This window comes from Cuculus canorus, chromosome 2, assembly GCF_017976375.1.
Source record: "Cuculus canorus isolate bCucCan1 chromosome 2, bCucCan1.pri, whole genome shotgun sequence".
Lineage (NCBI taxonomy): Eukaryota > Metazoa > Chordata > Aves > Cuculiformes > Cuculidae > Cuculus > Cuculus canorus.
In genome coordinates, this window is record NC_071402.1 from 76,337,875 (window position 1) to 76,355,576 (window position 17,702).

At 44.8% G+C, this 17,702-nt stretch overlaps 1 long non-coding RNA gene across 1 annotated transcript; it reads right to left on the reverse strand.

Moving 5' to 3' along the window:
* Positions 1-9,637: 9,637 nt before the first annotated feature.
* On the reverse strand, positions 9,638-17,532 carry LOC128851519 (uncharacterized). The gene is made up of 3 exons (XR_008448887.1): positions 12,691-17,532; positions 11,555-11,936; positions 9,638-10,624 (listed from the first exon to the last, which is right to left on the reverse strand). It is a non-coding gene; the product is annotated as an uncharacterized LOC128851519 (long non-coding RNA).
* Between the last annotated feature and the right edge of the window lie 170 nt (positions 17,533-17,702).

The window sequence follows — 17,702 nt, forward strand, 5'->3', positions numbered from 1 at the left end:
GAAGTTATGAATGGCAACTACAATGACTTGCAGCCATTTGACCTATTCTCAGTACTTCCACCTAGACTGTCTTCCTATGCCAAAGTCTTCTTTCTTCCAGTTCAGTGTGGAGAGGAAAGTAGCTGCTGGGGACATGGACACCATGTAGGTTCTACATCTTGGCTCCGAAACACTGTATTTTTCTCTCAATAAGATGGATCAATTTGTGTGTCTGAAGCAGTGATGCATGCAGCTGTGACATAGGAGTGCCACAGCACTGGCCTCCCGGTTCTCTAGAGCTGGGGCCACGCAGGGGACCTGTAAGGCTTAAGGTGCCCTGATGAGCCTCTGTGCTCCCTCTAGGGGCACAGTGTGATGAGGAATGCTGAGAGACCACAGAGGAGAAAGACAGTCTAACCCAAGAGAGCACAGCAGCCCCCAAAACCATAAGTACTCTGTGCCTCCAGTACAGGATTGGGCCTTCTTGCCTTCTCATCACTCAGTGCTTGGTCCCACACAGGGACAATAACGTGAGGTACACTGGAGTGCCACCACAGACCTGCAAAGAGCCAGTCTGCTGTACCACTCAGAGGTGGTACAAGTCAGAGGGCAAAACTAGTAGCACAGTCAGGCTCCCAGGTGTTCCTTGTGCTCCTGGGTAAGGTATCAGATGTTCAGTTGTGGTGCTAATGACCTAAAAGGTCTTGTGCCATTCAAGGCTGCCCCTTCACACTCATTCCCGAAGGATGCTACAGTGATTAGGGAACACCATCAGTGTACAAACTCCCTACAGGCAGAAAAAGACAGTGTGAGTGTATAGGAGAAACCTATCCAATATCCAAGAATTGGGATAAATGGTGTAATGTAACCACTGCTCCCCAGTAACTTGGCCCCTGTATTATCTAGTCTTTCTGGAGACAGAATTGGTGAGACTATTGTCTGTATTTGAGACACAAGTCAGAAGTCAAACTGAGATGTGTTCCTGGGGTCTTGCTCAAAGTTATACTTACAAGGTAATGCTGGGAAAGAAACTCAGGTTCCTTGATGCCCCAGTCCCAGTCCCTCTCTCCTCCACTCCAACCACTAACTCAAACCTGCCTCCAGATCTAGGAACAAGATAAAGTAGTTTTTCTGATTTTCCAGATAGTTTTTTGAGAGACAGACTCCAGTTTTCCATTCCTACTGAGAGTAAGACCTGCTAAGTGGTTTGGGTCTGAGAAGATAACTTTTTCACCTGCAGTGCACCAATGAGTGGCAATTTGGCTGAGGGCTTGCCCCCTACCTGCAGTTTGTCTGACATTGATACTACATATGCAGGGCTTGTCGTGTGTTCCCACGAAACAGGGAAAATGTCACGTACTATATATCATGTGTGTGTGCGTGTGACTCCCTACTCTCTATTCCCTGAGGACTGGGTACAGAGCAGCTGTTAGATGCCCTAGGACATGCTGTCCTACTAATGAAGTCACTATTTGTGCATTCCAAGACCCTTGTAATTTAACACCTACACCTATTTCACCCATGCTGGACTTATTTTGTCCTGCTGGCAACCAAGATGTTGGTCGAAGTCAATATTGGTAGAGCAGGAAATACTTTTGTCTTTTGGAAAGTTGGTCCCAGGCTGTGGACTTGAAGATACACTGTTTCCAGCCACACAGAACAATTCCCTTCAGCACCCCAAGCAGATCCACAAAGAATCTTGCAATAAGTCAAGGTCGGTTGTCAATGTCTACTTATTCTCCAGGCAAAATCTGTAACTATCCATTGAAAATAAACAGGAGAGGAAAAGTGGAAAAGACTAAGAATTGCAAGTGGGTATTAATGGCACTTCTGTTCATATTGATTAATACTGTCCACAGCAAAGACTCCTTCAGATGGATGTTAATGCTTTGTGACATACACCAGCATTGGGGATAGCCCGTGATATCTAACAACTGCTTTATAAAAATGCATCCCTTTCCTCCTCTGAATTATTGTTGGGTTTAGTGTGATAAGTACCCTAGCCCTTGCATGGCTGGCTGAGAATAAGCAGCACAGAGAAAAACAGTGGAACGTGAACATTCCAAGAGCCAGATGAGGCAGCTAGTGTCACAAAGTCATAGCAGTGACAATCGTATGAGGAATATATGGACTAAAGCAGCTGCAGTGAAGCTACCTAATCAAGAAGGACTTTCCCATGCCCTTTTCAGTCCTTTCATCTCTTCCCTTACCCCTCTTCCTCTGCATGCACACAATAGCCCATTTCACTCCCATCAGAGCAGCACCCGTTCTTCAAGTACACAATTTACCCCACACCAGAGAATCAAAGTTGAACTCCTATTAGTGAGTGCTCAAAATTCAGATAATGCCAGATGTATGGCTGCAACTGGAACACTGTCCCTTCAAAGAGTAATCCACTAGGCTCCAGCAGGTACTCAAAAATCCACTGAGGGGACTGGCTGCTCCAACATACCATTAGTAGGACATTCAGTTTCTCAGGTGTTGGCCTTAGTGTGAATCCTTTTCCACAATATCCCTGGTCAATAACTCTGGTGATTTCCTCAGGATGTAAGTTGGATGAGGAGGTCTGCAGTCCTGTTTCTGAGTTACCCAACCCCACTTGGTGCTCTAGGTTTCATTCTGTACTACTAGAGGTACCAGCATCATCTAGGGTGGTGGAAGATTTGATGCTATTTGCACCCAACGACCACTCTTTGGTGGTATGGAGGCTTATTAGAAGGGATATATACAAAGCTGCTGAAATATGATCATCAAGCTCCTTTACCAAGATCTAAGATGTCTGGCCTTTTACTATTGTAGTCTACGGCAATTGTCAGATTGTCTCTATATATTGAAACTGACCATAAACATTTACCCAGAACATCACTGATGGCAGCTTTTCAGAGAAGTCGTGAAGCCTTTATTCCCAGCACTTAATTTTGTTCAGCCCTCTTCAGAACCTGTTTTGTACCTGATGCTGGGGTGGGAATAGCTCTTTGATTTTCCACATTGCCTTCCTACTTCTTCTATTAATAATTCTGTGAACTGCCAACACTTTCTTTCCCTCTAGCCTCAGCAGGCAGGCACGTAAGCCAGTCTTCAGGGTGCTACAGGGTGGGGACTGCCTCCTGGACAGAGAGCTAGGGCCCTGAGCTCTCCTCAGCGCAGGCAGGGTACTCAAAAGAGTCTACCAGCTGCACACACCATTTGTGCTCTGAGGTCATTCAAAGCTACCCCATTGCTGAGGAATCTGCTGGCCGCCTTCCTGACAGCATCATACAATGTCCAACCTCGCCTGCCAGCTGACACAACACAGTTATGCTGAACCCAAGCCCTGGTCCCCAGAGAGGCTTCTCAACCATGCTTGCCAGCTTTGGCAGGAGCCCTCACATGCAAAATTTCTGGTCACCCACTGATCACCATATCCACTGTAAATTATCCTGCCCAGTCAATCTATTCCCTTCACATTGTTGTTGGGTGTGTTGGGTGCAGAGTGATTGCAAGAGGCAGTGTTACTTCATTGGGATCCATGAGCACTGATCTCAGTACCTCAGAGCAGTGCTGGGGCAGTGCTCTTCCACTCAGCAGAGGGACAAGCACTCACAACGGCTGTATGATTAACCTTTTCCATTGTAATCTCTCCCAGCCTGTCCTCCAGAGCTTAAAGCAATATATACTATCCAAGACACATATTGTCTTCTCCCTGAAGCTCAATGACTTATTTTTCAACACAGGTATAGCTAGGGACTGTTTCAGTCGCAGCTCAGCTTGCGGCACCCACCCTAACCTGTTGAGATTGTGCCATCACAGCAGGATGAGTTGGCTGGGACTCTGGATGCCTTGGAGGCAGATCCCAGGGAGGGGAGGGTTGCGGTGGGACTTAGGAAGAGAAAAGGCTGGACTTGCAGGGAAGGAGTAGGACTTGGGTGGTGGGGCGGGGACAACATATTTTGATGTGAAAGCTTCCTTTTGTCAGGGCAGAGAGAGAGGCCAGCTGCTCTTAAGCAACAGGGAGCCACGAGACAAGGGAGATAACAAGGCTGGCAAGGCAGGGATGGACTCCAGATGAGAATCCAGATCATTAGGCAAGCTTGTGATGATGAAGCAGGTCCAAGGTCCAGCTAAGAAGTTGATTTGCAGGTCAGGATCAGTCCCAGACATGGTAAGTGGCACCAGATACAGTTCAGTGGTAGCCAGGCAAGTTCGAGGACAAGCCAGGATATCCAGCCATGAAAGAGGTGGAGGCAGGCCACAATACAGCTGAGGCAGGAACTAAAAGCCCAGGGCTGAGCTGAAATGGTGCTCCTTATCCCATGGGTGAAAGCTGCAAATGGAAGCCCAGATGAGACATTGATCGGGGTCATCAAGGTTTATCGGTGCCTTTGGGGCAGGGCAAGCCTGCCTACCTCTGAAGTATTCAACAGCTTTGTGTCTTCTTTTAGCAATGGCTATGAGGTGAAAGATGCACCCACTCTCTGAGAAAGGCTGATCCCTCCTGTGCCACCTCACCCTATTTCTACAGCATCATCTACACAGGGCAGCAGGCCAGCACCCTACAAAATATCTGCACCAACCATCTCCCAGGGAGCATTGTTGTTGGGACGTTATGCTCCATGTCAGTATCTCATCTAAGACCAAGGGACTACATGGGCCTTTCCTGGAGGTGTCCACAAAAATTGGAGCAAGAGAGATGTCCTCCCCTAGGGCATCAGCAGCAAGTGCCCACTTTCTGACAGCTCTGGGTAGCCATGGGGCTAGGAGCACTCGTGGGTGCACATTTAGGGCATGCAAGTCAGCTGGGCTCTAGCACTGGCCAGAGAATTGCAGCATCACTGTGCAGGGAGGCTCTTCTCAAGGTCAGACTGTGCTTCCCAGCACACACCACAGGGCTGTTTCAGGCAAGGTCATGCCTGGAAAAAAGTTTTGTCCAACTTTCTCTGAAAGACATCCAGTGACATGGGCTGCTGGTTGCCTGCAACACTGCCTTCTGCTTTAAAGAAAAGATGACAAAGGGATAGGAGGTGTAATAGCTATGATAAATAGGTATAATAAAACCTTGAGAGAAATAAATAGGATGAAAATAAATTACTGCTCGCTGTCTCTTCCAAAGACAAGATACAATAACTAGAGGCATGTGCAAAACAAGCACAGAGCTTCCTTACGCGAAACACCTTCAGCCATGGACACATTGCCTCAGGAAACTGTAGGTAATAGACGCTTATGTGGTTTCATAAAATAACTGGATGGAGACACTGCAGAGGAAAAGCACAACTAAATACAAAGATTCAACATCTGTCTCAGACTGCTGGAGGCTAGGAGAATATTCGGGGGATTTACTACATACTTCCTTACTCTTATCTCTTCCACAAAGAATTTGCCACTGGATGGTCTCACAGCCAGGATATAGGATTAAATTGTCATTTATTCTGATCTGGTTCAGCTGTTCTCATTCATTCCACTAATGAAATGCTGTGGTGGCATAAGTCTGCTGCAGCACCCCGTGGGCAAAGCTAACAGTGCAATAAGCTCCATGGCCCTACTCTGCAACCCAAAACGGCCCCATACCTGCTATTTAAATAGCTGGTGAGTGATCACCTGTCCTGAGCTAGCTTGTCACCTTTTCAGTCTCTTCCTGCCAGGGTGACAGTTTTCAGATGGACCAAGGGAAGAATTTTGCCTTGTGATTGGAACAGAGACCTTAAAGGACAGAGAGTTTCCAGAGAAAGAGTGGATGCCAGCCCTAGGCAGTCGCACTCTTGTTTATTTGTCCTTTCTCTTAAAGGGCTGTCTGAGAGTCCTCTGTCTGTGAGATGGTATCAGAGGAGTAGGCAGTGAGCCAGCCCTTTAGAAAACAATTCTTTGCTAACAGAGGGAATCTCTCACTTTCAGAAAAAAAAAGCATCATCCTCAGACTTGGAGATGTCACTGTTGAGTCATTTCTCCAGGTCATATATGAAGATGCTGAATAAAACTAGTCCCAGGAGCAATCCCTGGGCTATCGTTTGAAGGAAATCTCATTGTCTCTATGCCTTGCTGAGAAGGAGAAGTGAAGAGTGTAGTGCTGATTTCTTCTCACTGGGACCCAGTGACAGGACGTGTGTGAGGATGATTCAAAGCTGCACCAGCAGAAGTTTAGACTGGATGTTAGGAAGCATTTCTTTATAGAGGGCATGGTCAAACACTGAAAGAGGCTTCCTAGAGTGGTGGTCGATTCCCCAAGCCTGTCAGCGTTTAAGAGGGATTTGGATGATGCCCTTAACAACATGCTTAAACTTTTGATCAGCTCTAAATTCTTCAGGTGGTTGGTCTACCTGATTGTTGTAGGTCCTTTCCAACTGAAATAGCCTATTCTCTCCTCTCCTATCCTCTCATCTCCTTACTGCTTATTCTTATCCATACTGAGAATTGCCCTATGCACCCTAGTCTTTGCATCTTGTCCTTTGCTCAGCATTATTTTCATAAAAGGACCTTTCCTCCAATCCTGCAGCAAGTTAGTTCCTTTAATAACTTCTGGTGAGGAACCTGTAAATGGCTTTTTGGAAGTCCAGATGTATCCTGTGTCCTGGATCCCCTCCCCTGTGCTATGGAGACCCTCACAGAACCCAGCATGACAAATGACACAGGATTTCCCTTTACAGAAGCCACACTGAGTTTCTCTCAACAGACTTGTTCACATACTCATCAGTCTCACTCTTTATTATAGACACTGCTTTCCTACCATGGATGGAAGTCAGGCTTGCCAGTCATTTTTTTATAGAGGGGGGGGGGGGCACATTGGCAATCCATTCATGCTTTGGCAAAGACATTAGTGACAGGCTCTATAGCTTGGCCGGTAGCTCAAAGTTCCACATTTGAATTCCTCCAGGACTTTCAGGCAAATGTCATGCAGTCCTAGTGACTTACTAACATTTAAAGTATCTGTCTGGTCTTACTTCAAACCGAGCTGTCTCCTCTGACCAATCTACTACAAATATGGCATCAGGAGTGGAAATTTCCCCAACAAACAAGGCACTTCTCTGCTGGAAGGTGGAAGAAGAAACTATAGCCCAAGGCTTCTCTCCCAGGCAGACATGAAAGAAAGGATCTTTAAAGCTTCCTAAACTCCCTGGGAAGAACATCTGAACTATGATGTCTTGGCAAATCCATTTCTCAAAGTTGAATTCTCTCATCTCTTTCCCAGAAGCATGACCACCAGCGTGGCTGTTGCTGTATCTGCAAGGTTACACTATTGAGGAGCAGAGGCAAGCAATAAAGACTAGACTGAAAAAATTCTAAGACACGGAAGCTGGGCCCAAATGACGCTAGGGGGTGGTATTAAACCAGGGAAAATTGCATTGATTGCATAGTCATTTAGCTCGTTTGAAATTCCGTTCCACAGAAGTAATCCATTACATCTAAGCCCTTTGTAGTGTGTTGTCCCTAGCTGAATGCCAGATGCTCACTGAAGCTACTCTCTCACTCCTCTCATTGGCTGGACCGAGGAGAGAATATGTAACAAAATGCTCATGGGTAGAGATAAGGATGGGGAGAGATCACTCACTAATTACCATCACAGGCAAACCAGGCTCAGCCTGGGGAAATTAGTTTACTGTATTACTAATCAAATCAGAGCAGGATAATGAGAAATAAAACCAGACCTTAAAACACCTTCCCCCTACCTCTCCTTTATTCCCGGGCTTAAGTTTCCTCCCAAGTTTACTACTAAGTTTACTACCTCTTCCACTGCAGCAATGCAGGGTGATGGGGAAGAGGGGTTGCAGTTGGTTCATCACACATTGTCTCTGCTTCTCCTTCCTCTTCATGGGGGGGGGACTCCTCACACTCTTCCCCTGCGGCAGTGTGGGCTTCTCTCTCCATGGGTCCACAGTTCCTGTCAGGAACCCATGTTCCTGTCAGGAACCAGGGCTGGCATTGGGGGAAAGCTTCTGGCAGCCTCTCACAGAAGCAACTTCTCTAGACTCTCCACTACCAAAACCTTGCCATGCAAACCAAATACACTGTTCAGGTCTTCATTTTCCTGAACTGGGGATCTGCCAAGGTCCTTGTCATGGTGGTTCAAAGATCAGTCTCTGGTATGAGATGATACTGAGTAAATACCTAGATACATGGGTGACTGATGACCTGGGCCAAAACAGAACAGGGGAGAGATGCAAATATACAGGCCAAAACAAAACAGGCAGGAAAAACTCCTTGACATGATGAGACACTATTGGATGTGCATGTATGGAGGGATGGGTATTTCAGCTTCAACTTTCTTGTTATCACAATTCTTCTGCCTCCACTGTAAAAGGAGGCAGAAGTCTTGGTAGTCTTGAGGCAACCCCTGATCCCTGCTAGCTTAGGTTTACCTTCATGTTATCTTGCCCTGTAGGAGCTGTAAGAGCTGTCTGCTGCTGTGGTCCCTGAAGATTTATCAGTTTGAGCAGCCCATCCAAGGAACTGCCCTCTACGTGATGATCTGCAAGCATGACATAAGCTATAAGATTCTCAGCTGTACTCCATCCCTATGGGAGTTCAGATGCATTTTAAAATCTTCCAAAAAGGAGGTGTCATCAGCCTCTGTGACTACATGAAAAAAAGAGACTTCACTCGTGGGAGGTACAAAGTTCTCCCTCATCAGAAATTCAGAGAGAGCTGCTTGTGCTGAGATATTAGAAGAAATTGTTCCAGAGATGAAAGGAACTGATCCTCCAGATGCCCCCTGATCTACCTCACCTTTATACAACGTCATAGCTAGTGGCTCCAACAGTTCTCAAGAACCTTGCATACATTGTAAAACATTTCCAACCTTTGTGGAGAGGCTTTTTTCTTCTAATTCTCAGTTTCTAATCACAGGAACAGGCAAGAAAGATACATCCAGGGTAAACGCATACATCCTATCTTGTCCTGAAGCATCCAGGTTTTTGTGTTGTTCATATTATTATGCAACGGAAAATTCTTCTGCAATGCTTTTTCTTTAACAGGAAGCTCAGCTATTAAGATTATCTGTTCAAATAAGTCTGCAGTTTTGGCTCCTTGAAATGGATAGCTTAAGCCTAAGCATCAAAGCTGCCAGCAAGTCATGGTGCACCCTAAGGTCAAGACAACAAACCATACTCTGCACTTCTCAGATCAGGCTCTTGTTGTTCTGAACTCCAGAACTGTGCTCATAGTTTAAGGTCTGAACACCAAAGATGTCATGTGAAGACTAACATGTTGTTATTTCTGACATATGGCAATGCAAACAGAAAGCTGTGAAAGGATGGGCTGAACAGGCTTGGAAAACTCTTAAGTAGGCTTAGCCAGTAGAAGTGGACATACCAACAAACAAAACCAAACTGTATTACTCAACCGATGCAAAAATGAGTTTTTGGCCTTATGTCACATCTTGAGTCACATCTCATTCTTTTGTACCTCAATAAATCCATAGTAATTTCACCAATTACAACAGAGTTAATTCAATATGCAGCACACTCTGGCTCAAATTTCATTTAGAATTACTCCAAAAAAATTATGTGTAGTATGAAGAGAAACTAGATCTAGGATAAAAACACACATCCATACCCAAAAAACCCATAATAAAAAAAAAATTAAAATCAAACAAAACCCAACCCATAACCAAAACAAAATTAGAAGAACTGGAATCCACAGTTCACTTTTTAAAAGATTTTATTTCTTAGACAATTCTAGAGACATTTTTAAATGTTGGGTTTTGTTCACAGTCATTCTAAAACCACGAATGTGAGTAATTTGTGGAGGAACCCAGAGTACTCCGAGTAACACTGCTGCTCTTCAGCATTGTGCACATTTAGTTCAATACCAGCTCTGTTCTGCTGAAAAACCTCACAGCACAACTGAGATAGCAGAGATCACAGGCTTGCACTACAGAAAGCTGGTCTTCACATCTGTTAAGTCATCATTATCAGCACTAGACTTTTGCTCGGATGAAATTCAAAGTGCTTTTCTCCACAGCCACTTACCCAGACTGGTGAACATGGCCAGCCGTGAGAGATAAAACCAGGATAATAAGTAGTTATTTTCCTCCATTAGGAAAAACACAGATCAAAGCCTCTTCCGTATTGGCAATATAAAGCATTTAAAAACTGTCCATTTCTTGGGGTCCCTATACTGCACTATTCCTCTCAGAGGAGGAAATGGTTAGAGTATTTGTGATAATCTGGCTGAAGCATGACTTAGGAGCCTCTGTTTAATGTTGCCCAGTGGCTCTCAGACGCAGCTTGGAAAGCTGAAAACTCTCCAGCTAATGCATAACTTTCTTTCAATGATCTCATGTTTAAAGTTTCATTTCCTTAGTCTTAGGCTTTCCCGCGAGTTCAGTACATTCCATATTCAAAGAAGATTTTAATTCTTTGGTGAGTGACAAGCTGGAATGGCAATTTAAACCCTAATCCCTCTCTTGAGTGGTGAATGGAGTATCTTGTCATTAGTACATCAGACAGATGCTATCAAAGATATCCTGGGAATATCAAACATCAGCATTCTGAGCCAGCTGGAAAACTACAAGACTTGTGATGGTCCCCTTTCCATTTTATCAGCCTGCAGGGGTCTTTGCTGAGCCCTCTCTGCTTCCCTCTGACTGGTATAGCATGAAATACTGCAGACATCTTTCTTTTCATTTCTCTTCCAGCTCTTTTCCTTCCTTCAGACCCACCATTCCGCAGCTCGCCTGGGGGAAAGATAGAATTACTATTTAAAACTTGTTACACTTTATTCAATCCTATTTTATTTCCTTGTTACTTGAATTGCTTTCCAGCTCCTTGTCTTTCTGCTGAAATATCCTGACATGCTCCTCTTCCACCCCCTTCGTATGTAGCACTTGGCATCAGCCCAGCAAAGTAAGTATATTTGGGGATGCAGTGACATTAGGGCTCAGCAAGGGAAAAGGATGGGGAAGATCCCAGAAAAATCCCAGATGTCCATGTTTCCCAAAGCTGCTATTGCTTTACTGGGGATTAACTTCCATCATCTCACTAACTTCACTGCCTACTTGCTGTAGGCAAGTATCCTGGGTTCAGCAATTCCTGGGAGTTTAACTTTGCACTTTGGCATAAGATCTACAAATCACCCAGCAACAGCCATGAAGCAACACAAGGCCAGCTGTCTCTTACAGTGCCATTGTTTGCAGTGTGATGGAGAAAGGCTTAGTGACAGCAAGGAGTGTTTATCTCCTCAAATCTCTGTGGCAGCTGGAAATAGAAGTGTCCCCTGCCTTGCCTTTCCAGTCCTGACCCACTGTCTCTCCTTTGAAGCAGATCTCCCTTTACCTCTGTCGACACAGAGGTTGTACCGCCGTGTGGTACTGCTGGCTTTTTGCTCCTCTCCAAGCAATGTAGCTCTGCTAACGTTATCTAGTGTTCAGCTAGAGCTGATTCTTGGCCCATTAAGTCAGGGAGATGGAGGAGTGGCTTGGGATACCCAAGACTTTCAGGAATCACTACCACTACCAGTGTCATTCCCCACCCGGACACCTCACTTCTGCCTGTCCTGCCTTACCATCTGCTTCCCACACTTTTCACTTGCCCCTTTGTTTTTTCACCCCTCTACCCTCATAGACAGGCAAGACTTATTCAACAGGTCCTTGGCAAGCAAAAACAACCTGCACAGGTGAGATGTACGTGGGCTAGTGAAGGTGGCCTGCAAAGGTCAATGACAGGTCACTTTTCCTCTTGTTCACGATGTTTCTTTCACTTCTCTCTGACATCCTTGAATCCTCTAATCTTCCCACAAATCTCTGATTTTCAGCAACCAGCACCACACTGTGCTCTCTTCAGTGCCCCTTTCTCTTTTGCAGCCAACCATTTGCTCCTTCTTCCACCCGCCTGGTAATTCTTCGTTCTTTGCCAGTTTCATCGCTTCCGCTTCTTTCTTCTCTACCCTATCAGAAAGACTTTAAAGCTGTGCCATTTCTTCCTACCCTGTGGTGTCTGCTGCTCTGCCTGTAGTCACCTGCAGTAGATAGCTGCTTGCAGACATCTAGTCTGCAAAAAGAGAAAATAGTGCAATAGTGGGGAGTTATACAGGGAGATAATTAAGGCTGGCCCTTAGCAGTATTTTGCAAAGGCAAAACCAGACAGTGTTATGCGCACTCTAGCCACAGTAGTCTAAGCCCAGTCCCACTTGGAAGTCCTTTGGCTGTGAGTAATTACTTTGATTTGACATAACCTGCTATGATTGTTTAAGCAAAGTGCCCTGCTGACAAGACTATGCAGCTTTAGCCTGGCTCAGGCTGCAGGTGGAACAAGTTCATGGCTGCTTGCAACAGTCCTGAGAAAGCCAAATACAACGATGTTGCTCTCTGCCTTGGTGTTACACAGCAAAGGACATCAGCAGAGCGTGGGCTGGAAATGAGCAGCAAGAAATAACATTGCTGCTGGGCACTGTTACTTTAATTTCTCCAGCTTCGAGTGATTTTTATGATGTGATTTTATGGTTGCATTAGCAAAGAGATTTCCATTATTTTATTTTTTTTATCTTCCACTCTTTATTATATTTCTCTTGTTATCACATCTGAAAATAAATTTGTGATATAGAATCATAGAATCATAGAATGATTTGGGTTGGAAGGGACCTTAAAGATCATTCAAGTCTCCTGCCGTGTATATTCACAAATATATACGACAATGCAAGCTACCCCTTTCCCCCACGTTTTTCCCTAGCAAACACAAGTGCCTGAAAATTACACTCAGTTTTTTCCACAAAGGACTCAGAGGATGTAATAATGTTTTGTCTCACCTTGTTGTTACTGAAGGACATCTGGTTTTTACTTGTCCTTACCCACCCATCTGGAGTATCTTGGCAGCTTTGTTAATTTTCTAAGGATTCTAGAAAGAACCTTAAAGAAATCCTCAACAATCTGTAAGCTCAGCACCTGGAAGAAAAACTAAAGAACAGTTTAATAGTGCAATCGGAATATTTTCCAATCCCCTTAACAAATAACATTATCATAGCTTTGCTGAAGTTCACGGCAAACTACGAGCTCAGATGCAAAATTTCCTCACTAGTTCTTAATACAGCAGTGGTGGGAAGGGAAGGAAATGTATTGCCACAGGTGCCACCATCTGCTCCACGGTCTGAAAGGGGAACTTTGTTTTGGAGCTTTATTAGCCCATTCCACTCTTCGCTTTCCGAAATTAAGCACTCTGTTATTTGCTGGACTTTAATATACTTCAGGGCCAAAGGTGAGAAACAGGCAAATAAGTAAAATGTTCTGAGGAGAGTTTCCAAAGGCATAGAGAAGAGGCAGGCACCAAACTCCCATCACTCTTCCCACGGGAGCTCTGCAACAAAGCGATCTTTGTCTACTTTTATTTTTTTCTTACCTTAGATGAAAGGAAACTAGATAGTTTTGTGTCCCTGTGACAAACCTGCTTCCCTGAAAAATGGTCCCCTCGCTATGCCTTTCTAGAGGATAAGCTACCTCTCACTGTCTGCAGCCAAAGACATTGAAATGTAGTTAGGTAACAGAACAAAGTCCTGTTTGATTACAGCCTAAATAACAGGATTAGTATGGCTGTGGATGTGGGCAAAATGAGATACAACAAGGCCCTCAGGTGGGCTGGAGCTGAATCTATGGGCGTAGTCACCTCTACCACATTTTCCATCAATTTCCCAGTTTCCATCAAGTTCAACTTCTAGTCAGTCCTCTAGCCCTGAAGCCTCACTAATCCATCACAGCTATCATTCAGCTCCCTCCCTAGGCACTCTGCCAAAGAAGGCAAAATTAACCCCCCCCAAGACCTAGCAGAAGAGTTCCTCAGCAGCAGAGGTTGCAGCTGACTAACCTCAGCGCAGCTGAGGAAGGTGAACTGCTCCTCATAATGGTACAGCTGACACTGTGCAGAGGGACATATTTGTAAAGCAAGTACACAGTCTTTTATAATCTAGCATAAAGCAGAGATGCCATCCTGCCTACAGGTCAGAAGATATTAGACTTTTTTTTATATTGACTGAGCACACATTATTTTATAGGAATATTGTCACTGCTACACTCATGTTTGTGTCTGGTGGGGGAATGCTTTTCCTTGTCCTTGCTGACTGTAGCCTGCACACTGAACACTCATTCCTGTTTGGAGTTTAGGAATCAAAAAAGCTGAGAAAAAATATTAAGATGAAATACTGAGCAGAAATCAGGACCTGGAAGATAAGAGCTCTTCTAGATTTCCCCTTCCATTTTGATCAGAAAAAAAATTTTCACGGAAAGGGTCATAGGGCACTGGCAGAGGCTGCCCAGGGAGGTGGCTGAGTCACCATCCCTAGAGGTATTTAAAAGACGGGTAGATGATGTTCTCAGGGACATGGGTTAGTGGTTGACAGGAATGGTTGGACTCTGTGATCCAAAAGGTCTTTTCCAATCTGGCGATTCTATGTTGCTATGATTCCACTTACTGTGTGATTGCCCCCAATAGGGTCTCAGTTCCCCATATCACCGGGGTTACCTTCAACCCATTCCCTCTGCCCTCCTGCTCCCCTGCATCTCAGCTGCCTCCAACATTTCCATAGTCCACTTCCCTCCTGTATCCTCTGACAACCCTTACACAAGCAGTTCAGACTTTCTTGCTGACCAGCCAGGCAACAGCCCAAATAATACAAAGAACTGGTGAATCCACACAACACTATTTTGCTCAGTTCAGTGAGTGTGTCTCCTCTGTGCCCACCAGATGTGGAAGAACTAAATAGCGCCAAGGACTTCACTGTTTTGTCAAATTTATTTGGAATTGATCAAAGGGCTCTAAAGTTATTGGAAGGAAGTTACAAGAGAGCACAATGCCCAGGGGAGCAAAAGCCTAGTATATCTGGGTTTTTCTGCAGCTGATTTACCTTATACTAAGGCTGTTAGGTTCAGTAGAACTGATTATTACAAACTGAAGTTTGTAATGTCTAACATATACGCCTATATGTCAGTGCTCTCTAGACACAAAGGATATTCTCAAATATGAGTTTTGAGAATGTACGCATGTGTTTCTTGGTAAAGTAAATGTTAATACTGGCAAAATTCTGAGTTTTCCATCTTAGATTCCATATTTCTACAAAAACAAATACATAATGAAATGCAATACCTGTCTTACAGCAAGCCACTCTGAATTCTCTGAGGACAATACATTCTGACAAAATGCTCCTCAGTTTCACAGTCTTCCCATCTCAATAGAAACTTGGCAAAGTTAAGCCCAGTTCCCTGAGACATCTGTTCATTCACACAAAAAAAAACAAGGCGGTATGGTTTGCCAGCCAAGATATTACCTTTGAGAAACCAAGGTTCTTTTATTTAAAATCCATGTGAGACGATTGTTGAAGGGACTTCAATTTCATCACCTCTGTCTGTTCTCATAGCAGCTCTGATAAACTGGGCATGAAAGCATAGCTGGGAACTGAATTCACACTTTATAGACTATCTATCTACCTCAGGCACATATTCATGTTGCTTTCTTCCAAGGAGGTTTGTGAGTCGTTATCCTTCCATCACCCCAGAGCTGCACAGGCACACGCATCAGCCGTGCCTGCACCAGTGAACAGAGGTGTCTGAAATTCTGTCAAGTGAAACTGTTTCTCCTCTATATGCTGAGTCCAGAACCACATCAGGATTGGCAGGGACCACAGAAGCCACTGTCCAGCCCTTCTCTCCATCTGTAGGTCTCTGGACAGCCACACAGATACAGCTCAAGGGCAGGAGCAGGGAGGGTATCAAGGAGCTTCCCATCTCTGATATGGAGGCGTTGTTTTTAGCATTGTTTTTATCTGCATGACTCATGGCAACAACACCCTGCAGATGTGAAGAAGCTTGACCTGTGCTGGCTAGGTCACACGCGTGTAGCAGTGCCACTAAGAACAGACTCATCTCTCCTGAAACCAAACAGCAAGGAGACAAGAACACCACCTGCAGTGTCCTAACCAGAGAACAGAACTGATCGCTGACTGAGGGAGTAAGCCAAGGAGCAAGGGAAGCTTTTGCACTTTTATCTCAGAGGTCCACATGAATCTTTTTGAAAGAAAGAGACATTTCTTTAATACCAGCTCAGTGTGGTGCAGGGAGATTTGTTTACTCACAGAAGATACATGGTGCATTCCAGAAAGAAGGAGAAGGAGTGATGCAAAAAAAAGGGGTTCAGGAGGGAGGGATGGCTGAAGAACTACTAAGGAAGTGGAACCTGAGGTGGGAACAGCCCCATGAGGGACTCTAAAGCAGAGGCACTGCGGAGTTCAAAGACACATGTGGCTGCAGCTCCATCACAGACCGCTTAGGGCTGGCCTGTCATGTTCCCTTGGCTGGGGAGAAGCCAGAGGGAAGGTGACGGCACGAGGGAGCTGCTGTTCATCATCAGCAGAAGTGACTGCAAAAATCAAAATATTGTCGGGCAATGGAAACAACTGAGGGTCTGCACCTTGAAGAATAATATTCTGTGAAAGCTGAAGCAGCTCCCTGAGCTTGGAAGTATTTCATTGAGGGAAAAGGGGGCTGTATTCAGTACAGTATTTTACCTGCATCTATTCCCTCAGCATCACAGATGCAGGCAAGACATGATTAGTGTGAATTGTGCTGAAAGGGAGCGAAGAAGCAGAAATATAGTGATGTTCCCCTAATAACTAGGCATGAACTGTGCCTTACCGATCCTGATACCTAATCAAATCAAAGCAGAGAGAAATCTGATGTCAATGGAAGGATTTGTGAAGATGAGGAGGTAATGTTGTCATCTAGGATGGTTTAGATTCATCTCTGAATAAGGGGCATGGGGTAGGGTAACTGCCTGAGAGCATGAGAGATGACAGACTATTTCCACCAAACTGATTGTGAAATGATGCAATGTACTTTCCTGAAAAAAAGGAACCCCAGCTGGTGCTGGCTTCTAGTTAGGATAACGCGAGGGAGAAAGGAGTGGAGGACACTAGTGCTTAGTCAAAGAAAGATTGTTGAACGTCAGATCCTAATGTGAAGGAAGAGCAGACAGTGTAGCAAAGGGCCATTGCACCTGCAGATGCCTGCAAGCATTTCAGAATCAAAGGCAGTTTACAGAGCAGGGAAACCCAAGCATGCACCTGAGGACAGAAGTAAATGAACGACACAGCCCACAGACAGGCTAAGGCAGCAGCATAGCATACTGCTATCAAGTGACACAGAACTAGTAATAAAAGTATTTGTAAATGTATCAAAAATGAGAGAATGGCAAAAGGAAAGTGCTGGCCAATAGCAGGAAGGAGAACATATGATAAAGACTGAAGTTCTCAGAGCCATTTGGTTCAGTCTTCACAAAAGTTAATTTTAACCACATTCTGAAGTAGCGACCTTCCAGTACCTGAAAGGAACCTACAAGAAAGCTGGGGAGGGACTGTTCACAAAGGCTTGTAATGATAGGATGAGGGGCAATGGGTATAAACTGGAGAGGGGCAGATTTAGACTGAACATTAGGAAGAATTTCTTCACCATGAGAGTGGTGAGGCACTGGCACAGGTTGCCCAGGGAAGCTGTGAATGCCCCATCCCTGGAGGTGTTCAAGGCCAGGTTGGATGGGGCCTTAGGCAGCCTGATCTAGTGGGATGTCACTGCCCATGGCGGAGGAGGGGGGGGTAACTGGATGATCTTTAAGGTCCTTTCCAACCCTAATTATTCTATGATTCTATGAATGAAATTAATTTTATAACAGAAACAGGAGTATGAGCGGATTTGAAATTCAGGTTTGAATTTCACCTTGTGGTGAAATTCAGGTTTTTGTGTGTGCGGGTTTGAAATTCACCTTGTGGTTTTTAAGCACCTC